General features: G+C 39.2%; 1 protein-coding gene across 1 annotated transcript in view; it reads left to right on the forward strand.

Annotated features, from left to right (window-relative positions):
• Positions 1 to 323: 323 nt before the first annotated feature.
• SLC39A10 (solute carrier family 39 member 10) overlaps positions 324 to 25,687 on the forward strand; it is a 91,273-nt gene continuing 65,909 nt past the window's right edge. The window contains exons 1-2 of the mRNA XM_054277711.1: positions 324 to 400; positions 17,796 to 17,943. The gene's annotated coding sequence lies outside the window, so the exon portion shown is untranslated. The remainder of the gene's footprint in view (positions 401 to 17,795; positions 17,944 to 25,687) is intronic.

Raw genomic sequence — 25,687 nt, forward strand, 5'->3', positions numbered from 1 at the left:
TTTTCCCAGTTTGCCATAGTCTTTTCCTTAGGAACTCCCTGAAGGGATTGCCCCTATTTTTGCAGTTAGTAGGCTTTTCTTACATATAATTTTTTAGTAAATGGTTATGAACAAGTAGCCATTCTCTTTGCCAAACACAGGATGAGAATAGGTGTAAGCATGGGACTACATTTGTATTATAAAAATAACAGTGAAGGGTCTCCTTGTCTGCAGCAAGCCAAACAGAGATGAAAACTGCAATTTGTGTTCTTCATGCTGTAGTCTCACACAGGTTAGCTTTCTTAAGGAGTGGAAGCTCTCTGGCAATTCTCAATTTCTTTCCTAGGAAAGGATAGCAGAGAATATATTGATCCTGGTAACACACACAGCTCAGCCAGGCTGAAGCCAGAGCAAGAGTCAGGTAAGCATTGGGTACAGACACTCCAAACCACAATTTACTGATAACTAAGCGAGAATTTCCATCATAGTTTTATTACTGGTCCTTACATTACACACAAATATCATCTCTCAATGTATTGCTTAAAGCAGGAATGCAGCACACCTGGGCTGGATCACCCCAAAGGTGATTTCTCTTCCACCTGTGATGCCAAGGGAAGAACATAGGAATAGGCAGAGTTTATGTATATGTACAACTGCTTCCCGCTTTTAGAGTTCTCTATTTTGAAATGCAGGCACTAAAAGGGTGCTTCATTCCCATTGCCTTTCTGACTGTCACTGAGCAAAAAGTTGTCTTTTTCACACAACTGTCACAACACCAAGATTTCTGAGTCATAATGTTCAGCTTGGAATTCATCATTCCATGCATGATTGCTGTGCATCATTTATTTAATTAATTTCAATTCAATTTCACCTGCCATTTTATTTTCCCAGTTGCTTCATCTTATAAATTTTTGCATTTCTGGCTGTGGTTTTACAAACTGCATCTCAGGGCAGATAGGAAGATTGTATGGAAAGAGAAAATAGTGGGGGAAAGCCATAGTAGAAATGCAATAAAATGAAAACAAAGTGTGTTTCATTTCATTAAATAAATGGAGATCATGCAAGAGCACAGGGGTAAAAAAAAAAATCAATATATTCTGACTGATTTATTGACAAACAGAGAAGACAGTTTATGCAGCACTATAAGAAGAGTACGTGTAAAGCACTGTTTGGTTCCTTTTTTTAAAGCATTTTTAGCACAAATAGTTAAGCAAGAATCTGGTAAGAACAAACATATTCTGATCACATTATAGAAAGAAACACTGAAAATTTGGCGAATGCCCTGTCCCATTTTACCCATTCCACAGCTACTGAGCTTTAGATTGCTTATACCAAGCCTTTGGAAATTCTTCTATTTCTAATTTTTATACTGATTGTAGAAGAAGTAAGCTTTAATATTTTAAACTCAACCTTTTAATATTGTAAACAATTGTAGAACAAGCAAAGGGTATAAAATGGGACCTTTTAAAAAGATATTACTGAATTTTTACAGGTAGTAAGCACATTGTAAATAACTGCTTGGAATTGCAGCCATTAAAGGCAACTCCCTATTACAAAGCTTGGACAAACACAGTTCTAGGAATATTTCCTGCTTTTCACTGAGCAATTGACATTTCTTGGAGCAAAGATTTTGAATCAGTAATCAAATAGAAATGTTACTGTGACCCCAACCTCCTCAGCTACTCAAATGTAAGTGCAGATGCTCAAGTGAAACATGAGCTATCTCTTCTTCAGTTGGGCAGGAATTATCACACACAAGTAGGTTGAGAGTCTCTTTGCTGCTTGGCCAAATTCTAGGAATTTCTGTGCCAGATCTAGTGCAGCATCCTGGCAAAGTCTTGTGCAGTTTATTCCCAAACCATCCTGTATTGAAGCAATAAAAACACAGGGCTAGGCTAGGCTTCAGCTTGAAGGATAAGACTGCAGCTGTAGAAAACAGCTGTTTCATCAATGTCTTCCTCAGTGGCTGGCACCAAAGGGAAGAGGGTGTGCAATGCTGAATGCAGTGACAACAGTCACTTGAAAATAAAGCTGAGAAGTATCAGGTGTTACCTCAAGCCACTAGAGGAAATCAAAGCGTATTTTAAAACATGCAGACTTACCTGGTTGGCTGGATTTCCTGCTGAATGCTCTCTAGAGATACTTGGCCACAAAATTTCCTGGTTCATCATAATACCTGGGGTAATCCATTAGGTTTGCCAGCTATGTTGTCACTCTGAAGCAGTGTTCCTTTAAATCCATAAAAGAAATCAATATCCAGGAGGTTTTCGAGGCTAGAATATGATGTAGTTGTAAAGCAAACAGAGGAGCAGCAGCATGAATGACAGCTTTACTAAAACATTAGGCTTCACCTAAGGCCAAAATCATGTGTAAGTGGAATAAAATTGCCACTAATGATCTTGGTCATTAATATTTAATTATGCATTATGTAAAGTTATTGTAAAGGATTTCATTAGTAACAATTAGAGTGCCTCACATCTAATTTATATGCACCTGTTCTTAATTACCATGGTATTGAAATCAATACTGAAAAATGCTTAGGTACTTTATATTCAACATCATGTGCTGTATATAACTAGGATTACAACAACTTCCATGTTATTAGCTGACAATCAAGTTAACTTAACATCTGCTAAAATATGTTCTCTTTGTTCTAAAATGAGGTCAGATCTTCCTGCCTGTAAAATCCAAGTTCCTTGGCAAAGGCAAAGTTATCAGAATGCGTATGTAATTGATATTTGTAAGCCATCTAAAAATAATCTTTTTTGGTTTCTGTTGTTTTTAATTCTGTTCTTCATTCTAGAATCTCTGTCATTATTATATACCAGAGCTCTACATAGTATACATAATATAGCTGCTAAGTCAACTTTCTTGGCATGCATTACCATAAGATACCCTGACAAAGAGCTGCTAGGGATAATAACTCTGTGCCAACAGGAGGATTGCAAACCCCAGATGTTCCATGTGAGGCAGCACACTAGAAGGCCATCATCAATTCACTTCTCACACAAACTGGTTCAGCTTCCAAGTCAATCCTGGTCCTTGTAACTTTTGATACATAGCTAGACATTCCATTGGGAAAGCCCAGTTTCTAAAATGTTGAAATGTGTAATGGTGTTTTCTCATGCAATTAATGAAAATGTTTTTTTTTTTTTATATCTATCAGTGATTATATTTAACAAGCAATCCTTCAACAAGTAAACAATCCTTCAGCAAAGCATCAGTGAGGTTTTAGAGCTGAGACCTAAAATTGCTCAAGCAACAAGCACAGGAGTAGAAGGAGAACCCTCCCAGTTTCTATCTTTCCTCTGGTATTTTGGTTTAGTAACCGTAAAGCCCACTGGATTTCAAGCAGGTTGTTATTTAAAGCCATCAAAGCTAAATGGAGTGTGTGGTGAATGGAACCCCAAGCACACTGGACACCTCCAGAAAATCTGCTGTGGCTTTTTAGATTCTATCTGGTCCCTCAGCTGCCTGGCAAGCTCCAGGTACAACGTGGCCAAGGTGTCCTCCCAGGCACCAGAGTTTTGTTTAACCTGAGGTGTACTTGACTCACATCAGCCCCAGTGCCTTTCCTCTCCTCTCTTCCCTGGCCACTTATTCAAGCTGCAGCAGCATCAGTGCAAGGCTCTAAGTGATGAATGGTCTTTAAACTACCCAAATCTAATCAGATCCATGTGGCCACTTGTGCTCTAAGCCAAAGCCTTTGGGCACATGCTCTCTTGCACCTGTCCCATAACTCACAGAATGTTCTTCCCCTCTTAAAAGAAAAACAGGGAAAGTGAGGAAACATCATAGCACCCATGTGGTTCCAGGAAATAGTCTACATAGCCTTTTCAGCATTTACAATTCAACAGACCCATGATAAAGTCATACACAGAATTAACAGAATCAAGCTGTTTTTCACAGGAACAAAGCCAGAAGTTTGTTACCAGTTATGTCTCACAGGTATGATACATGTATAATAAACCATAGCATTTTTTAACATGAGATTTTCTTCCACGCCTTAAATGTTTGCTGGCATTTCAAGATGATGCCAAAAATTTTGCCTGTGAGTTTCACAGGGTGATAGAGGGCAAAACTGTCTTCACAGGATGAATTTAGCAGGAGGAAACTTCAAAGAAAAACTGACTGATGAGGCAAATAGATGAAAAGCTCAAGAACAAAGCATACTCTCAGTTGTGGGGAAGTCAGGATTTGGATCTGAACACTTCAGACCTAAGTACATACCAACAAACCAAATTAGCACAGGAAAACTACAGCTAAGGTTTGCTTCTAGTGCAAATTAAAGGCTCTTCTTTATGTTTTTTTTTTTCTGAAATATGACTTATAGGTGCTCCATTTGCAAGCCATATCTTAATTGCATTACTCTGATGTTCTGGCTTTAATGAATATTTTTAAACATGAAGGTGACAACCTAATGGCATTGCTGTAAATTTTTTTATTTAAATTATTGTTTTGCATCCATTTCTTTACTAATTTTATTTAAAATAGACATTCAAAGGAAGAGTCCTGAAAGATCACTTTGTTCAGAAGGACAATATCAACACTGCAAAAATATCTGCAATATAATTACATTGTCAATGTATTTTAAATTTTGCAGGTAATTGCAGTTTATCTTCACAGAAAAATAAAAATAGATAAAAATAATTGTCAGATATAATCAGAGAATCTACTTAAGTATCTTGCTCAAATGTGGTAAATGCTTGTTTAGGGCTTGGTTTAGTGCTTGTGAAACACCAAGGAAGCGAAGCAAGATCCTTTCACTGGATAAGCATTCCAGCTTTTATCCTCCAGTTCACCAGAGGCTGGTTGTTTCTATTTCTGGGACTTTCCTGCATAAACTGCTACTTATATTGGATGTGTAGCACTTTAGTGACATGCACAAATTATGTATCCTTCTCCCTTTCCCTTTGTACAGAAACCCAGCTTTGTGATGCAGGACAAGGCTTTTGTCTGGTTTGGGATCAATCACTGAGACTCTTTCGCTATAAAGTGATTGGAATTATTCATTAATCTTCCAGACCAGTAGGTTTGTCTTTCATGAAGTAAAATTGATTTCCTTATCTGAGCTTGTGAAGAAGTGGGATGTGCACCTTTCTTGATTTATAGCTCAGGATGGACAGTAATGGAGAAGCTTTGAGAGCAGCAGCTTTTGGGACCCCAGAACTGACAGGTCTTAGTGCAACAACCTGATATTTACTCATGGGTGGGCTGCACATTGCACTAGATAGCACTATGAAAAGAGGATATTTAAATGTGGAGAGAATAAATCCTTGGGGAGCACTAGCTTTTCTACAGATTTGCTTTATTCATTCTCTTCTAGAGAGCTTCACGACAGTTTATAGTGCACAACAAATCTCTTTGGCTGCAAGAGGGGCAGATTTATTCCACCATGTTTGAATCACCTGGGAGAAATAGAAGCAACTTTGAGTTGAATTACTGAGTAATCGACAGCTTCTTTTTCAAGGACCAGCAGACCCAGGAATAGATAGCATTTCCTTCAGAATCTTGCCTCTTTTCTGGCCAGATCGTAGCAAGGAGCATGGGAAATGTGATTATTATCCTGTGGTGGATTTTACCAGCTCCGTGGTACTGTCCTTTCAAACACTCCAGGCCTTTTGAGAGTCTTCTGTTCGTAATATCAATACAGTTATACCTCATATCCCTTTGGGGCACTACAAAAAGGGGTAAAATCATGCTTCTCCTCTTTGATTTCACTGAAGATCTGTGGCATTTTCCTCTCTAGAAGCTAACATCCTATCAGGAGCTATGTTGTTTCTCATTCCTTTCCAATGTAGTCTGGGAATGACTATGTAGTCCTTACACAGCCACAAACACAGATTCTTGGATCAAAGCCTGAAAAAGAGGGTCTGTATTACTTTGGATTTAGACTTTAACCTTTTATCCACAATCTACTTTGCAGTAAAAATGCAAATCATTTAAGCCTAGAGTATAATTATAGTTCCAGACCTAGACACCAGTTCCCTATGGCTGCTGAGTAATTTCTTATTTTGTCCATTTTTCTTTCCACTGAGAAGACACTAAAAGTACTGCATTAATGTGCTGTGGACAGAAAAGAAACAGAGATAAATCAGCTTTGTATACCACAGTTACTCCCCGGTCTGCAAAATAATTACTTTGAAAGCCATTTTTCTTACTGTTTGCTCCTCCATTCAGAACTGTCTGCATTAATAACAAGGCTTTGCATCTTGATATTACTATAGCAGGGCATAATCTCTGTTACAGTAAAGTTTACCGGTCAGTGTCTGTGTAAAGATCCTTTTTGCAGGTTTTCCCCACATGGTTAATTAGAAGAAGCTGTAGGGAGTGTAATTGCATTGGTATTACATCAATAAACAGAGCAGGGAATATGTGCCACTAATGACAAAGTATCAAACTCTCAAAAGAGCAAAAACTTAACACAGACCTTTGATGGTTCTAAATTCTATTCCTCATTTAAATTACATTGTCCTTTATCCCTTACAAACACTAGTGATTACAGTGAGAGAAATTTCACAGAGGTGTTACCCAGCAGGTGGTGTCACAGGCTATGAGTGTTCCCAGCAGCTGGAATAAATATCTGAAATGTAAGTCAGACACTGGAAAACTAAAAGCTTTAAAAGTGGGTTCTATCACCGCTTGGAATCGCAGCACTGGGATCTCTGACCCACAGACATGGAAATTTGGGATCTCCTGACACAGTGGTTTTGTAATTTCTGGTAGCATCAGCAGGATTTAGCTAAGCATGCAGGGAAGGAGTCTGAAATAAATACCCTCTGTGCTCAACACAGCCAGGATATGAAGGTCACCTCAGGGAAAAAAAATCATTGTATGCCAAGGACAAAAGGCACAATATAACATATTATTATCATCCCAACCCACAGTGCTGTACACAGTTTACTGTCAACAAATGCTCAGAGAAACAAGAGAGATGGAGTGAAATCCCTCTTATCACAGTTGTTTGGAAAGAAAAGCAACTGGGAACAACTGCATTCCACCAGGGAGAAATCTCAGTCTCCTATGAAATGGCTGACAACTGAATTGTTTTAGACCAGGGCACAGGAGGAGAACCATAAATAGATTTAACATTTACAGTCCATATTTACCTATCTCTTTGATAATTGTTATTTATCTCAATCTTCTTATTATCACAAAATCTACTATATGTAGTTTTTAAAGTTATAAGCTGGTGGTGTGCTAGATGGAGTTGGAAGGATTTGCTAGAACTCCAGTAAATGAACAAGACCTGAAAAGCATGAGGTTATAATCTGGATTATGTTTACCTTCATTTACCACATTTTAACTGATACTTAAGTTGTGATAGGACTGGCTGCAGACTTGGTCCCTGCAGGACACACAAGGTACACAGCACATAAGGCATGAACTCATTCAGCTCTGCAGACAGAGAAAGGCTGAAGCAACTGTGCCACTTCAAAAAGCATTGCCCAAATTCCTCTGGGGGAGAATTGCATGGCTAATGAACCACACTAAGATTTCAGAGTGCTAACTGCTTAGTCTCAAAAAATCATCATTTGGTGATGATCAGGATGAGTGAGAAGGGTGCTTTTGGCAGTACTTCTGAACAAAAGAACAGATCAGTTGGGAAGATATGACTTTGGTACTTCCCATTTGCTTTCTCAGTCTAAAGAAATCAAGAAAAAATGAGATATTAAATATAATTTCTGTGGGGCTAAAGTGGAAGGTCTTTATTGTCCAATGCCAGCCTTGAAAGAGAAGGGAAATCCAACTAAGAGTGCAAGGTACATTTCTGCACAGAAAAAAAATCAATGAGCTATGGCAGTTGTCTGAAAACTTTATTAGTTCAATGAATCACATTTATATAGACACTAATAATTATAATGTAAATAAGGCAGTCAGAGTAATGTAAAATAGCCCATCATATAATACTGAGTATGTCAATGTTATTACCACAGTGTTACAATTACTGAAGTTTAATAGAGAAATATAAGACACACACAGAAAGTAATTGAGATAAAAGAGCACAGTAAATTGGTATAGTACTGCAGAGAGTGATGAGCCACACTTAATTTCAGCAATTACAAACCTACAGAGCAAGTTCTACTTCTCTTATCCCAATGAATGATTGTGTTAAAGCAAATAGTCCACACTCCTGATGGAATTCCCCTACTTCATAAAACTAGGTTCGTTAAACATCCCACCTGGATTTTCTGCAATGCTGTGCTGCCTTGTACTTGAGTGTTTCTTCTGCAGCATTATTTGCAGAGTGGGAAACTCCTTGAAGTGCTGTAGACTGTCTCTGCACTTTGAAGTGTCTGTCATGAGTGTGGCAGACATGCCATCAGCCTGCCTCAAAGCTAAGGACCTCCACAGCTTTTTACAATAAATAAACCAGTTCTTCTTTGTGTTCCCCTTACTCTAAAAATACCTCTCCTTTACCATCTCTGAAGTTAGCTCATGTGTTCCTACCCTTTTGAGTAACTTCTTCAAAGGGAGGTAAAAAATTGATTGGCTGTCAAAACAGAATTTAAAAAGAAGAAAAGAAAAAAAAAAAGGAGAAAATAATCCAGTAAAATACAGCAGTGTTCAAACTTCTACATGTCAAGGAGAAAAGATAGGGCAGATGTTTTGTATAACCAAAATAATTGTCATTGTAAGGAACAAGTCAAATCCAGAGAAATACTAAAACTGTAGCAAGAAATCCAGCTGGTGGCACCTTGGCATGGTTTACATCAGACATTTCCTGGAGAATTTCTGTTGGAGAAGGACAGGGAGGGGCTCTGTGTCTAAGGAACAGAGGGCTACCTGATCCAGTTGGCTTTGGAAGTCAGCTGGATGAGATTTTATGATTAATCAGAAAATGCATAAAGTGTTGATATGGTAGAATACTGAGCAAAACCTTTGCTGAGCTCACACATCCTGGGAGCTCTCCCACTTGTGTCTGTGACTTGTCTAACAGCCCCATAAAAACCCTCTGACCTTATTACACTACTGCTTTGTGATTAGTTACCTGCTCTTAAAATAGTATGAAAAATTAGGGTGACCTAATTTTCCACACAGCCACAACATCCAGCAATTAATTCTTCTGTTCCCAAAACAATATTTCCTCCTGCTAGTTGCACAGGTGTTCCTTCTGTGGCTTCTTTTTCACACCATCTTCCTTAACCCCAGAGGACTGCAGAGGATTCTCAGCCTGACTGCTCCACGGAGCAGCAAAAAGTCTGAAAAGAAAGCATAAGATTCAGTGGCTCAGCTGGGAGCCAAGGGAAAAATAAATATGCAGGTATCCTGAGATGCTTCAATGCTTTTGATGAATGAAGTTGTGCTGTGAATGAAATGCTTTCAAACAGAGAAGGAAACCATTTTTTAAATGCTTGCAAGTTCAATTTAGTAATTAATACTTTGCATAGATATTACTAAGGGAACGGTTAAAGATGGGTGAGACCAAAAACACCTGTTCTGAATTTGAATTTTCACAAGCAATTGGAAGCACAATTAAAAAGGATTATGTACAAGTGATAACAGCTGGAGAATTCATTACAATAGAACCTCAAAATCTTTTTATTTGAAGAACCTCTTCAGTATCGTATTTAATGACTTTTGCAGCATTCTTAGGATTTACAGTTTGAAACCTTTAGACTCTGGGAAAGATCAAAATCTTGTGCCTGTTTAACAGTATCACCTATGACTGCGAATAGAAAGAAAAACTATGTAAATCTGGGAGAGGGAATTACTGCTGGGACATAGCTATGCATTTTCCTGCCACTGTAGGAATGCATGGATTATCAGTCTGGGTCACTTTGTCTCTGGAAGAAATTCAAGAATTCACCTAGATGCCTTGTTTTTCCAGCTGCCTTTCTTCAAAGGTATCCAAGTGAGTTCTGCCAGCATAAATCTTTCCACGAAAGAGCAGCATCTGCATCCTGACCCATAATACTCACAGGCTTTTACAGGCTGCTTCATGGAGATGAGGAGTCCTGTCTGATGAGGTGAAGAAGCAGTGTCAGTTGTTGTAGACTTCCTCTAAAACTTGTAGCCAGGATGAGATATTTCAGGAGCACCAGAAGAACTTCTTGCTCTTATGAGAGGTGTCTTTATGTTTTTCTGTGTCAGCTTAACCAGAATGTGATAGCACCAGCTGCTACTGAGAAAGCCAGATCTGTCATATGAAAAACGATTAAGCACTTCTTCAAAAGCGTGCTTACATCTCTTTTGATACAGACCAATTCCTAGGATTTAATAGAGTAAAATAAAAAGTTGAAATATACTTCATATTAAAGCAGAGTCAAAATAAAAAAAAAGGCATTAAAGTTTCTTAAATGAGCTATTTCAAGCTTGAGAGCACTTTCCAAATTGCATTTCAGATACTGAAAATCTAAATTTTTTTTCACTCTGGTTCATATTTAAAAGGGAGATAGAAACCTTGAAATGTTTCATATGATGGAAATCCTTTTTCCCCACTAGGTATACTTTTATCTTTTATTCCTCCCCCTGCCCCACCCCACTCCAAAAACCACCAAAAAGTATAAAAGGAATCCATGATGTTGGTCACTGAAGTGTTCATATAAAAATTAAAAGGAACTTCACCTTTTTATAATATAATTATGCATGAATTCCCTTTAAAGTCTGACCCAGTATCTGCTGACTTCAAAGAACAGACCTTTTTTGGATGAGACTAGTCACTGAAGAGTTTGGATGGTATTAGTCACTGAAATGCAGATTCTGTGTTACCAGACTCTCTGCCTATATTATGAATCTTAGGTGAAGACACAATTATTAGCTTGAGCCCACAACAAGCTTTACAAATTACCAAAGTATTATGAAGTTATAGTGGTATAGTATTTCTTAGGTGTTCAAATCTCTTCAAAATTCTCTCTCTGTTATTATGAATTATATATAAAAATATTGTTAGTTCATAATCAGGCTGCAAAATTTATGCATGAAAGAGCATTTATTTTTTTTTGAGGAACCTTACACTAAGTTAAAAAAAACGAAATAAGAAAAATCTGTTTACTCATAAAATGAATGCATCAAACCTTCAGATTTAAAGGCAAATGTCATAAATGCAGAAACTTACAACACTTGCATTGACAAGAAATTTCCTCTAATCTACTGCCAGTTTTATCAGTGTTATGTTAAATGATCCTTTCCTGCATTTGCTTCATTGAGTCCTAATAGCATTTGTCTTTAATTCTGAATCGAAATTATGTTAGCATGACAAACACTAGAAGAGAATTCTGCTGGGAATTATGTATGAGGAACTTGGTAGAGCAGCTTTTAACAATACCTAATCCTGGAACCTTAGCCATGACCTTCATTAACCAGAGAATCATCCCCAGTTACTAAAAAAGATTAAGTGCTGAATTTTACCTAAAAGCATGAAAAACAAAAGAAAACCAACACCAAAACTAAAGAAAAGCAGGGGAGAAAAGGAGACAGGAAATTTATAGGGGAGAAAACACCCATGCACTGTGGGACTGTGTCCTGACAGAGAGGTGGCTCTGCTGGAACACAGAGTCAGAGCTGCCTGATGCTGCAGCCCTGCTGGCCTGTGCTTCCCTCAAGATGTTGGACAGGATGTGCACAGCTGCAATTCCCAAGCATGCCCTCCCCCTCTCCTTTCAGAGGAGGCTCAGAACAGATGAGGCTGGGGCTGTGTTTTCCTTGCCTGTGACAGATTTGCACAGTGTCATAGGCTTCTGTGCTTGGTTGTTTTCCTTCTATCAAAAGAAAGATGTTGCAGAACTGTTTAGAGTACAAATGAATCCCTACCCCATATGCTGCTACTTATATTTATATCCACTTAGGACACCCAGCAGACCTGGTTATGGAGCAGGTCCTCATTGTTTCCAGCTCCTCTTCTGCTCATAAACACTAAGTGCAAACAACTGGATATGGCCACGTCTGCACTTAAACTGCTTATTGTAATTTCACATCAGCTCCTACTCCATACCAATTTTCTAGGCAACATATTACAGTATCTGCTCATGTACTTTGTGCAGACTGTGTAGGAAGCAGCTTAATCTAAAACATCTGCGGAAAGATGAGATGATCACATAAACATAATTTCTTGCAGAGGTTCTGTCTATAAACTGCAATGAAGTATGTTTCCACTGCATCAGCACAATCCTACCTTTGCATTTACCTTTTATCATCCAAATGGAGAACAAAGGAAAATAAAATACAAGAGGAAAAGTCAAATTGCCAGGCACATAAACACCATGTTCAGACAGAAACTGACAAAGCTCTGAAAATTATGTCGCTAATCTGAAAGCTGTTCAATAAACTACATTAATTACCACTGATGAGTATCTGTTTATGTGCCTAAATTCCCAGTAAGCCATATGGAAAATTACTTTCTAATGTGGAATCACCAAAGCTTTTTGATAGCAAAAGCTCCACACACACACTAAACTGTTGCAGAGTAAGTCAATAATCAGTGAGCTGCATTTTCAGAGCCTAATGGATTCAATAGACACCTAAGGGATATCTCATCTTTAGCAGCAGCATTGTGCTCCATCACATTACCCTGCAATAGAAACAACTCACAACACAGTCTCCTAAAAGAGGGTCTAAATTACCCTTCTAGCTGAGATTTACCCTTCAAGGTCGGAATCCATACCCAAGCAATTTCTGTTCAGTCCTGCCCTTCAGGCACTTTACCAAGAGATAGGAAAGGTGCTCCATATCAGGCATGTTTCAGCTCTGAAGGTACCTACATGCAGTTTCATCCGCACATAAAATACAGAAGCAGCTTGCCATCAACACACAAATAGCTTCTGTCAGCAAACATGATAATTACCAAAATTTGTGTTCCAAGACTTCCCATGTTAGTTCCTTAAAAAACTAAGCACATTAGCTGTATTCTCATTACATCATTTTGAATATGAGAATGAATGCAAGTTCCAACAACAGTTTCAGGCACTGGAGAAGGGCATACAATAAAGATTCACCTAATAGCTGAAAAATCTCACAAACAAAAGAAACCCTTTTACAAGAAAGTGCTCTCTGAATGGAATATCTGCTAAACACTCAATGGCATGCCCCTGGAAGACAGTGGAGCATTTAGATCCACTCTTAGCTTGTAAGATTTTATAAATAAAAATCTAGTAAATTCTTGGGATTTGTAGCCTTCTATTTGATCCTTTCAGTCCTGAGTGTTCTTCACCATCCTCACTGGAACATAAGCAGAAGAGTTATATACTTGTATTTCTAAATGCAGATGAGTATTTTTCCCTTTATTAGGATTGACCAAACTGGATTCAATAAGTAAATTACTCTTAACTCCAAAGTAACTATCATCTTGTAAGTCAGACTATCAGAAACTGGTGTAAATGCAAACATGTCAAATGGATAAGCAATCCATTGGCTTCTGTAATTTTTAAACAATATAAATTATTTTTTGGGGGGCAATATCATAATTCCAAGAAGACTATAGGAAGTAAACTATGCTGGCTTCAGCAGCTGAAGTAGCAAAGGGAGTAAGATCAACAGGAAGCAAACTTGAGGGAAGAAGGTTCATTTTCAAACCTCAGAACTTGGTTCTATGCCCAAAATTAAACTGAGGACACAATACTGTCACCCACTTGTGAATTCCCTTCTTCCAACTTTAGGAAGGCTGGGGTTAAAACCCATGGATGGTGGGAATGCCTGTGTTCCAGGTGGTTGTGCAGGAGGAGGAGCACTGCCCTGTGGTACTGGGCTCAGCCTCAGCTCCCAGTGAGATCAACACTCCTGTGCGTGGTGCCCGGGCAGAGCCTCCCTGGCAAGGAGAGGCTCCTGCACACACAGGCACCAGCACGTCACGTCACCACAGGCAAAATCCCTGCCTCTGCACTGGGGGAGAAAAAACTGTGAGAATAAAACCGAGGCCAAAAACTGCCTGGAGCCTAAACACTGGCAATGATTTCATTTTTCTATTTAGGATAGAAAGGAAGGTAGGAAGTCCTATTATGTGCAGGGAAGGAACAAAGTCCTTGAGGCTCATTGGTGAAGTCTATGAATTGAAAAGTACTAATTTAACACAAGGGTAGTAAGTGGAATGATGGCATCTCTTCAAATGAATTCATAAATTAAAAGGTATTTTGCATTTTTAAGGGAACATTTTTGTTGTTTATAAAGAAATTAAGAAAACCAGAAACCTCTGAGTAAGACTTTGTAATTGGATTCACAGGTTATCACTGAAAGCTTGTGTTAAATGAAGAAAATAACAGCTACAAAGGTTTTGAGCCTAAACTGAAAACTATAGCAAAGCCAGTTTAGTTTTTGGCAACTCTTCTAAGGACACATTGACTGATCTCTGCCCACATGAAAGAAGAAACTATGCTTAGTGCCTTCAATAAATTGAAGCTTTGGATATTCCAAGAAGGTTCAGAGAATATAGGAGAGATGTAGATTCTTAAAAAATGCCAGGTATTTCCTTCTGCACAGTTACTGTGCTCCACACTGTGAATGCTGGATGCTCACTGTATATGGAAGAGAAATCAGACTAGGAGAGCCCTTCTGGCCTTCAAATGGAGATATACCTCAACTACATTTTAGGAGACTCGGGAGCACAGGCATCTGGACAAAACAAGTTTTGCAAGAGTATTATTTTGCATTATAGTTATGTATTTAATAAGACCTCATATTTACCTTTACTGTAAATGAGTATCTGTATCACAGTACCAGGCTGTTTCCCACCTGCTTTTTGTTCCTTTTTACTTCATATTTCTTTTCCTTCATATTCTTTTCTCCAATTGCTTGTCCTTTTCCACTGTAGTGTCCCCAGTGACATTCTTTCAGTCTTTACTTGCATATCACAGTTCATTTTGTTTCCTGTTTCTTTTTACCATCACCATGAAATAGATACCTATCATGTGGCATTTTGCTGCTCTCCTGCACTATTAAACTTATTTTATAGCTGAGAAATTGGCATAGGCAATAAATAATTTGCTGGTTTACTTGGGCACCTTTAAAGTATGTCTCACTGCTAAAACCAGAAAAGAGATCTCCTGCCTTACTGGACAAAGCCCTAATTTGAATGTTTTTCTTCTCTTTTACAAAACTGAAAGAACTTTATTACTTTTAAATTATTGCTTTATAAATTTTAAATATAGCATACTCCCACAGAAATAAACATCCCCCTTCTTCAGTGAGAGATCTGAAGAACAGCTTTGGGAGGCCTTTCTCTTGTTCCCCATGGCCAGGCAGAGCTGTCAGATTCTCTGCCAGGGTTCAAGTCAGTCAGTGAGCACACCGGCACCACTGCCCCAAAATGGGAGTTCTGTTACAAAACTGCACCCTAAATCCACTCCCACCTTTTTGGACACCAGTTGAGTTTCATTTCTGTGGTTTTCTTGTCTGCATTAACTTGTCATGCCGTGCCCCAAATTAGACATCGACCCGGCTTCCAATGCATTCTCTACAGAGGATGCAGAAGAGACAGAAGTGTCTCATAGAACCCATTGATCATGCTGTGATTTATTAAGAAATAATGAAGAAACTGATTGGTATTAGTTTCAAAGCTTTGAATTGAACCCTTTGAGAATGGATATAATTGGATTGCATGATATTATAAGCTAGCAGATTTAAAGAAGACTTTTGGGTTATATTACAAAATATGCTGAAGATATTTATTTTTAAAAAATAAATCAGGAAGCAATTTCTCTGTTTGTAAAGGCAAGACAAGCAAGTTAACAACTTTAAAAGCTGAACTATGACACACCTAGCCAGCTCCATAATCTATTTTGTGAATTAAGCAATTGTTCATATATAAGATATTCTCACTACAAGTTTTAAATCATATTTATTCATTGTACAGCAATTCAAAGTGGAAGAACCACTGACTGAAACTATGGAGGCCCTAATCAAAACCATTTGTAGACCATTGGTACTCAAGTAATTTTATCAAGAATTTATCAGTTGGAAAAGGAAATTATCAGATTATCTGGTATTATTTATACCACCACATTTTACCACTTAATCAAATTATAATTAATTTTTTAATCTGAAACATTTATTGCGGAGAATTGACATGTGTGGGTATTAAATAGGGTCTTGTTTCGTAGCAGTGACAGATTTTGTAGTGCACAAGGAACTGTCATGACTTTAAATTAAGCTTTTATGGAATCTAACTTTTCACTTGAGCCTGCACAGGGTCATAATTTTTTTATGCCTGGATGGAATCACAAAAAGAAAGTAATTTTATTTTGTAAATGAGCATTTATTCCTCTTAAAGCAAATGTTCGACCTTGTTCATTACCACAATTACTGACCTAGCCAGAATTAAATGAACTCTGAATTTAAATATTCTGTAAACAGCAAAGAATAAGGGCACATAACAGCAATTTAAATGCATCCATTTTGGTGGAGTGAGTATTATAAAAGAGAGACTTACTTCATATTAGAAATAATTTCCTGCCCAACTCAGCATCTTTGCATTATCTCCTGTGCTTATTTACTTTTCATATCATTAACACTGCGGCTTTGCCAGATCTTTTTTAAATGATAACATCAGCTTCTGTCAGCCAAGAATCTTATTTGACATAATTGCTTCTCATATTGGAACTTTTTGAAAATTAATGTCGATTTGGCACATTTCTGAGGTGATACTGAGGACTTTCTAGACATCCAGAATTAAAATACTCTTCCAGAAGAGGCACTGGTAAGCAACTCCACCAGCAAATGAAGGTTCCTAACTCAGCTGGTGACACTGACCAACACTAAGCCACCAAGTCCATCCAGGGGAATTCTGAATTCTGTGGAGATGGTTCTGTTAAACTGGAGGCTGGGAACACTGAGGGTTTCTGGAATAAAGGATGGGGAAGAAGGTTCATCAAGCATTTACAAGCCCTCAGAAACAACAGCTACTGAATAAAACTATTATTATGTTACAGTGTTGCTATTATGGGACACCGACAGGGATGTGCACTGATTCTTTCTCACCTTCCTTGAACCCACGTTGTGGCTGTACAATCATGGCCAAATGCATCCTGTAGGCAAGTCTGAGTGTCTGCTGCTGAAACCTGCCTGTTCCAGCCCAGTTTGAGGGCCATGCTGCTCACTGTACATCCCATAAATTCTGGTTTACAATATCCACCGGCCAGAATCAGGAAATCTAAACATCCCTTCCTGCATTTGCCGCAGGGCAGGTGCAGTTCAGGCTGCTGCTGTAGCAATGTGTAGTCCAGGTCCTGAAACCCAGCTGCTCTGCATTAGTATCAAGGCAGGCTCTTGTTTGGGCACTGTAATCAATGCAAATGCATCCTGGGTAGTTCTGAAAATAGCCATGGATGTGTGGGAGTACAGAGACATTAAAAGCACCCTTCTTAAAGGCATATGTAAATTAGCTAAGATAAATACAATCAAAATCTAACCTAGAGATTCTCTCTGGGAAGATTTGCCTATGAATGTATTTCATGTTTAGGTCTGCTGACTCCACTACAGAAATCGCATAACTTTATTTTGGGACCTTATCAGGTGGTCCAAATTTCCTCACAGCTCAGTTGTTGATTCTATAAAATTATTTACATGCTTTAGACATCTTGATGAGAAGCCCAAAGGCAAAAGCTAATGTTCCTAGGCTTTCTATAAACATTAACAGAGAGTGGGGACAGTTACAGGACATGGTTCAGAATAACAGCTAAATTAGGTTCAAAAGGAGCATGAACATTCCCTCTCCCTTCGTGACTCTCAAAATTTTATTTAGATGGCACAGTCCAATACTTAGGAAAGACAGAGGCCTTATGTTATCCCTGAAGTTTCAGAGATGTCCCAGGTACTACAACAGCACTCAAAATATGGTAGCACAAACCTAGAACCTTTTATAACTGGCTTATGTTGCTTTTGCGCAGGTGGAATCCCAACCTGGCTCCCTCAATCCTGACATCTTCCTGAAATTCTTCTGGAGCTGGTGATCTGAAGAGTCCTGAAACATTGCAACATCTTCAGAGTGGTTTGCAGCAGGAACCCCAGGGGCACAGACCCACTGCAGAGAACCTGGTAGGGAATTTCCACGGGCCATAAATGATCCTCACTCTCTCAACAAACAAAAATCAAGGTCCAACCAACTCAGCCACAGAAGAGATCTGTTGTTCATAATTTAGGGAGCAGGAAAATGCTCCACTGACAATACTTAATGACCTTTGAAAGGACAAATGTCTATGATCCCAGACCTTCTAGCTGTTTTATATGATAAATTCCTTGACAGATTGCTCTGGAAATTTGGTGCTTGGAAAGCCAGGGCTCTTGTTTAGGAGACTCCTTTGGGGTATGACAGTGTCCACGCTTTTCTAAGCCTGTCTCATTTTATCCAGCATTAAGAAAGGGTCTAATATATTTCATGGCACTGTGTGGCATAATTTCTAGTGGCTTTTTTCCTCTGACTCTTTCAAAATGAAGAATGTTACTCCCATACATCCTCACAGGCTGTGCATCATTAATGACCATCCAGGCCACAGCTGTGTATTTATTTCCATGCATGGTTTCATGCTGTCTCTCTGAAGTCTTTGCTTTTTAAAGTCATTCAGTCTTCTCCTGAAAACGTGAATAAGAGACCAGGTGATTTGGTCCCAAAAATAATCACATTCTGCAAGAAGTCTCCATGCTGTTTTTTTATACACAACTCTTACCTCTAAGGACAGAAGTACTTTTTTTAAATCCAAGTGTTAAAGCAAGCCAAAGACAGGAAGGTGATTCAGGCATGCACTCACATTAGGATGAGATAACTCAATGCTTTCATACTGCAGGATAGCTATTTCATTATCTTTTGCTTGCAAAGGGAAGCAGCAGTTCTGATTAAACACTATTTTATCTGTACTCTTTGTAAGCATAACTCAGTGAAGATGATGGTGTGATATGGCTGAGTTTTGAAGGCTTGTGCTTAAGAGCCATATATCTTTAAGGCTTGTACCTTACATGGATTCTTTCCTAATTAAGAACACCTGTAGAGGCCTGACCAGACCCTGTGGTTTGCAGCAAAACTGCCGAAGGGCTCTGAAAAGGCAGAAACTTTGTGTTGTCTTTTAACCTAAATTATAACAGGGTTCAAGCCTGTGCCAAGCAGAGTAAAACTATATAATTTATGAGCCATGAGGGCAGCTCTGGGCCCCTCTGAGGTGATTTTTATCAGTGCAGTAGCATAAACAGTTCTCCCTTACTTGAACATTGGGAAGAAGGAGCAGTGGAAGGCCTGCAGTATAAAGGGGATCCAGCCTGTGCCAGGACATCTGTTGCCCACGGACAGCCAGGTAAGTGTGTTTGCACTGCTCTGCTTTTTGAGCAACAGCTGAGAAAATTGTGCAGTGTGCTGAGGCTGAGTATGGGCTGCGTGCTGTGGGACTGCAGGAGCTGCACTTCAAGGACAATGATTCGCTTTTTGCTGTTAAAATTTTAAGCTTGTTACAGAGTATCTACTTTGATTCATTGTCTGCCTTTGTCTTGGAAGGCTCAGTTGTGCCAAACCTCACCAGTGGTGTAATAGAACTACCCACAGTATTACAAACTGCACTTGGCTGTAATGATGGGTTTGGGGCCTTGCTCTCTCTGGGTTTTGAAGTCGTATTCCTATGAGCAAACAGGTGTTACTTAAGGACTGGTCCTTGAGTCAAGTGCAAAACTATTAGATATAAGGAGAACATGTAAAGAATTAAATTTTTTTGCTATGTATTAATAATGTAATTATGTATAAACCATAAATGTTCGTTTGTCAAAATGACAGTCTAGAACAGAACTCAATCTATTCATGTTTCCTCTCAGGGTTTGAGGGGCTTTAGGACATTCAGATAAGAAGATATTACTGCAGCTTGCGTTCTTTTCAGCAAATAGTACGCACAAAGTGGGAATAGCCTAAAAATATCAGTTAACTGGAAACAGAACTAAGGCAGTGTCCAGCTGACCCACCTCCAGAAACAACAGACAGGCTCCAGGGACTTCTGGCTTTTGTTTCTGTCTCAGAAGGTTTGGGTTTTGTGGTGTGGAGGTTGGGAGGGAGGAAGGGGGGGTTTGTTTGGTTTAAACTGACATTTTTAATCTAATCTTTATAGGAAAAGGGACACCTTTAAAATCTTAGTGCTATGTTTCCTTATTGCATATCTCCAGCAAGAATAAAGCCTTTGTTGGTATTGGTTTCTGATGATTAAAACAGCTACAGTTGGTATCTTAATTAAAAAAAAAAAAACACCAAACCCCTTTGAAGTTGCTCTAATTTTTATTTTCTCTGTAATGTTACATGCAGAGTGCTGCAGAAGGAGAGCTGGGGAGGTACATTTCAGGCTCAGCTTGCCAGCTGCAGCAGAAGGGGACTTGTTATCTAAAAGCTTTTTCTTGATGAAAAGCTAGAGCTCTGCCCTTGTTAAGCACTGTCAGTTGGTGCAGCTCTCCTGTGCTGCCCAGTCATACCCCATTAAGTCTGGGATAAGAAGCATTTCTTGCTAAAAGATTAAGAAGGAGACTCCTAGAAATGTTTTACAATGTTATATAAGAACAGAGTCTGGTAGTAGGCTGTCCTTGGACTTGGAACAACCAGGGTCACAGTTCCAGCCTGAACATGAGCTCAGCGCTCTCATCTTGAAGTTGGTCTAAACTTTAAGCCATTATAGTCTATGATTACCTCTGTAGTTTAGATTGGCACAGTCTCAAAGGAAGGTATTTCCCTGCATCTGGAAAAAAAGTGGATGCAGCCAATGGCCTTCTAAAGCACACTGCAAGAAAACTCTACAACAGCTTGAGGCATCATGTGTAGGTTGTTTAATTTCTTCAGCATAATTATCCTTCTAATAGGTGTGTGCTGTACCATAATCCCCCTTTCAGGATTCCACTAGAAGACTTCATGCTTGGCTAGTTCAGGCCAATGACTTCCATGGGATCTGTACTGTTCTTTTTTTGCAAATTTAATGTAATGGGTTTGTACTGTAAACAGAAGATCAAGGTCAGATTTCTCTTGTAGGACTGAGCATCAAAAAAAGTTATTATTTTTTAATATCAACTTGCAATATATGAAGTAGTTTATTAAGTGATGCTGATAGCATTGTTCATAGTGTGATTGAATAATATCATAACGTTATACAAACAACATATCTTCAAAATATGCATTATAGACAGAGCCCAGCAGGTTGTGTATAAGGGTTTTGTATAGGTTGTTTTGTATAGGTCTTCATTAACCAGGCAAATCTGCTGGTCAGTTCCCAGGGCAGGTGTGGCTCAGGGGTATTCTGTACTCATCCAGCTGTCTATTGTCTGCCTGGACACTGCTTATTTCAGGATTACTGGGTTTTTACTCACATCATTTTTGCCTGACAGCTGTGGTGGTCCTAGTGTTGAGAAACACATAGATCTCTCTAAATAGCCTCTTCTCAGCTGATTTTCTGTACTGTTTGCCTTTAAGACTCAGTGGTGTTCAGAGAATTGGTTTGGAGCCATTCATAACTAAGGTAACTATCTACTGATCTCTACCAAGATGTTCTGAGCATTTTACACTCGAACAAAGCCTCTTCAAAAGGCTCTGTGTGCCTGAAGTCAGATCACTGTGTGGAGCAGTTCTTGTCATGGGACTGGACAGTGGAAGTCAGCCAAAATCTTTCACTTCCTTCCAAAGCTTCTGTTGGGTGTCCTCTGTCTTGACTTGGTGCTGGGGGTACTGTGTGTATCCCATTGCTCTGCCTGTTCCCCAGATCAAACAGAATTAGCAGCTCATCAAAATGAGCAAACAAGCTCAGAGAGCCGATAGGAGACCTCCCACCAGGATATGTGCTGTAGAGAGCATTCATTCCGTAATGTGAATGGGCTGCACTCAAATGAGAAGATAGTGTCTGTCTCAGATGAGTGCAGTGTGTTGCTGAGTGCAGAGATAAGCCTGCTCTGGAGCAAGGCAGGGCATGTGAGGCAGCTGCTGAAAGACTGCTGGGAGCAGACATCAGGCAGGTATCTTCACACAAGCAAGGTCCCTGCAAGCAAAAGTAGTGCCATGACCTAAAAGGCCAAGAAGCCATGCTGAAAATAGATGGGTCTGTGAATCATCAGCCTGAACCAGCCTACACTCTGAGGCAGGAAGGGCAGTGGGAAACCTGACAGTTGGGTGCTTTGCACTCCTTGTCTGTAAGGCCTTCAGGGGAGGGGATCACTTTCTGGGATGGTGGAAGATCACACAGGAAGCTTAACGGTTAGTTTGAACACTTCCAATTACTGTCCAACCACACTCCAGTCAGTTCCAGTGGCATAGCAGGTGGGAACAGTACGGCAGGGAGTTTGGGGAGGTCCATGAGGAAATGTCTGTTTTACTAGAAAAGGAGCACAGCAAAAATTGTAATCCTTATCTTCACTATCATCACCACCATCTGCACTCTAGAGAGCACCTGGAAAAGCATATTCGCTCATCCCATCACTTCTGGTGAACTCAGCAGCATTAGATGCGTGGTTGAATTCAATCTTAAATGTCTTTTCCAACCTAAATGATTCTAGAAGATGATCTGGATACTTCTATAAAGATAATATTCCTATCTAGCTACACAACTGGCCACAATCACAGCAGGTAAGAGTGGAATATCAGGAAGTGGCAGCATGGTTACCAGAGAAGGCTCAGTGCATCTTCTGTTGGATTTTTGTACCCTGTTTAATCCTTAAAGAAATGAGATTAACTACAGCAGTGGTTTTTAGCTAAGATAATTTCCTGGATGGCAGAAGGAAAAGCACCATTAGGAAGGTGCATGAAATCAGGACAGGCTGCTAGAACAGAGCAATGTCTACTGTTGATGCTGCTGCTCACTGAGCCTCTAAGGCAAAGGGAGATCTGTAGGATATCAGAGGATAACTGGGATTATATATGTTCCTAGCCTCAAAATCTGGGGAAAGAAGGCAGGAAATATTTGGGGTTATGGAGGGAGGCAAACCTACTTTGTACAGGAATGGCATGTTTGAAGAATAAGCCAAAAATGGTGTTATCAGGTGTGGAATACATAGCACCAGGAGGCATAGCTTTGTATAGCTTTGCACAGCTTTGGGTTTTCTTCAAAAGAAAACAATGGATAGCTGTCTCCTGGGTAACAGGAGAGGGGGAAATGGTGCCACAAGGACTAAAAATAATCAAATCCAAAGTATGAATTCTGGCCATGCCCATTAAATTCTCAATAAGCCAGAAATAATCAGGGCTTAGGTGACAATCTTATTTAGGGGACAGGGTTTGCTTATGCTCTTAGAACTTCAAATGTAGCTGGGTGATTGCACTGAAAGGCCTAGGAAAATTGAGAAAAACTAATTGTACTTTCTGTAAAATTTCTGTCATACTCAAGACAAACATTTAAATTTTGAAAAAATTCTACAGATGTCTTCCCTCCTTTACTTGGGCTTTTCTTTTATAAAGATGCTACAACCCTTTCTCTTCATCACAATAGAAGCTTAACCCTGCAAACTTTCTTTACTCATTTTCCCTTTCAGCTCACCATAAAATTCCATGTGTGTGATGTAGCTAGTGTGTTTTATGGGATCAGAGCCACACCTTGCTAGTAACTTAAATCTCTCAAACTCTTTGAAACACTGTGGTCTAGGTTCCTTGGATGTTTCCATCGATGAACATTGCTTATTCACACTCAGCTTCAGCACAGTTCAGCTGGAGCGATTTTTTTTCCCATTATGCAAGTGAAATGTCAGTGTGCTTCACTAAACGTTAGTATGGTTTATGATTTCTTTTTAATCTGTGCTAATTTGGGGGCTACTTGGCATTAATACATAGCTTGAAAAAGAGAATTAGTGACTCAAATATTGTTGCCAGGTTTCAGTGGTTTACTTTTACCCATATGAAGCACGAAGCAATTAATCTCAAGGTCTTATGTATGGCAAAACAAAACAACCTCTCAGATGTGGCTTACATTTGTTTGAGAAAAACTTTCATTGGAAATGAGGAGTTTGAAAGAAAGAAGAAGAGAATATTTATAAACAATAACTGTATGACAAAATGCTTCTGTGTAAGAGAAGGCTAAAGTTAGCATTTGCCAGACTAAGCTGTGTTCTGGGTATTCTCAAGCAGAGGTAAACCGTTTGATAAGTGAAATGAAAGATCTTGCACAAGTTGTCTACAGTCCTTACATGTGTGTTTTTATAACAGCTTTCTAAGAACTACTTTTTTTTTTTCCAATGAGATATTTTTCTCCATTTGAGAACATTTGATAGACATGCCTCAGGTAAAAATTTGTCATTGAAACTGGTGCCAGGTATTGTACAGATGAATTACATGCAAACAGGGGCTCTACAGCCTATGGCCACCCACACTGAAAGTGACTGTCCCTTTATTGGGGATAGAAAGCCACAGAGCACCTGCTGTGCTGGGAACATCTGATGAGCCATAGCAGTGTGAAGGGCTAAACTGGAATGCTGGGGGTTTTCTCATGCTGCAAAATGGAACAAACTCACTGCAAAACAATAGAAAAGAAAACAAGATCTAATTTTATTTTTTTTTAGCTCTGTGGCATCTAAATATGTTGTGTATTTATAATTATGCAAGCCAGAATAACCCAACTACAGAAAAATGTCCAAAATGTTGGATTACATAGGACAGCAATTATTTGCATACCTGGGTCAGGTACTGTAGGGGGATAGAATATAAGAAAATAAAGACAGTGTAGAAAGTCATCTTACCCCTAAGGAGCTGCAGCTGGGCCAATTAGCAAAGATGAGGAACACGCCTGATTTAACAGGCCACAGCTGTAACCAATGAGAAGCAGAGTGCTATAAAAGAGTGGGGTGGCTGGGTGAGAAGGGAGCTGGAGTCAGTTGCCTGCTTTGTGAAGAACAAAGAGTCAGTTCTCTGAGGAGAAGCCCACGAGAAACACCAAGAAGGTATGGAACCCCTGCAATAAGATGGTAACAGGTACCATACCTTACCATACCTTAGGCTTCCTCCCCTTCTTTTGTGAAATACCCAAACTTTGCCTGAGACCATGCTGACAGATGAAGGGTGAGTTCTGTAAATCTTCCTAAACCAAATCACATCAGCCTAAAGTGCATTTTTTAATAGGTCAAGATGCCCTGTTGAAATGCAGATAGATTGGCCAGTGACCAGTGCAAAAAGCCAAGGCTGGGTGGCCACATAGAAACTCTGGAAAAGTTTTCCTCTCTGCTTGATGCTATCCCTTGCTGAAAATCAGGATGAACTCTGTGTGACAACATATAAAACAACAGATCACCAAATTACTTAAAATAAACAAAAGTTTTGATGACACAGGTTGCTTTAAAAATATACTTGTGCCTTCAATGCAAGTGCAGCTCTCACATACTCTCTTTCTATCTGTCCAGGTGCATATTCCAACCTCATAAGAGACTGAAGGGGGATTGGGTTTTTCTTCTTAGAAATTTGTGGGAATTAAGACAGAAAATGTTTGAACAATATCCTTTTTCTTACTGGAACATTTCTTAATGGTGATAGTTCAGAGAAATCTTAGCAGAGTGTCGTCAGAAGTGTAAAATGAATCCAGGTAAAATAGCTTTTGCAAAGAAGGTAGCAAATGTTTTTGGATTTCCTGTCATGAGGCATGCTTTTAAATCTTTGTAGGGGAAATCAAAGAGACTGGAAGGAAAGAACCACCAGCCAAATGCTTTTGGTGTTTATAACAGGTGTGCAGAAGGTACATAATTGGCGACAGCCTTTGCAAGTTTCATTAGAATGCAAAGACAAGGACCTAAAATTACTAATGTTTTTAGAATTATATAGCCTCATCTGTCACAGTTTCAGAGACATTGGACGCTTTTAACCATTTTG

The sequence above is a fragment of the Melozone crissalis genome, unplaced genomic scaffold (genome assembly GCF_028551555.1).
Source record: "Melozone crissalis strain CALT ecotype California unplaced genomic scaffold, PUWL_Pcris_2 ptg000023l_1, whole genome shotgun sequence".
Lineage (NCBI taxonomy): Eukaryota > Metazoa > Chordata > Aves > Passeriformes > Passerellidae > Melozone > Melozone crissalis.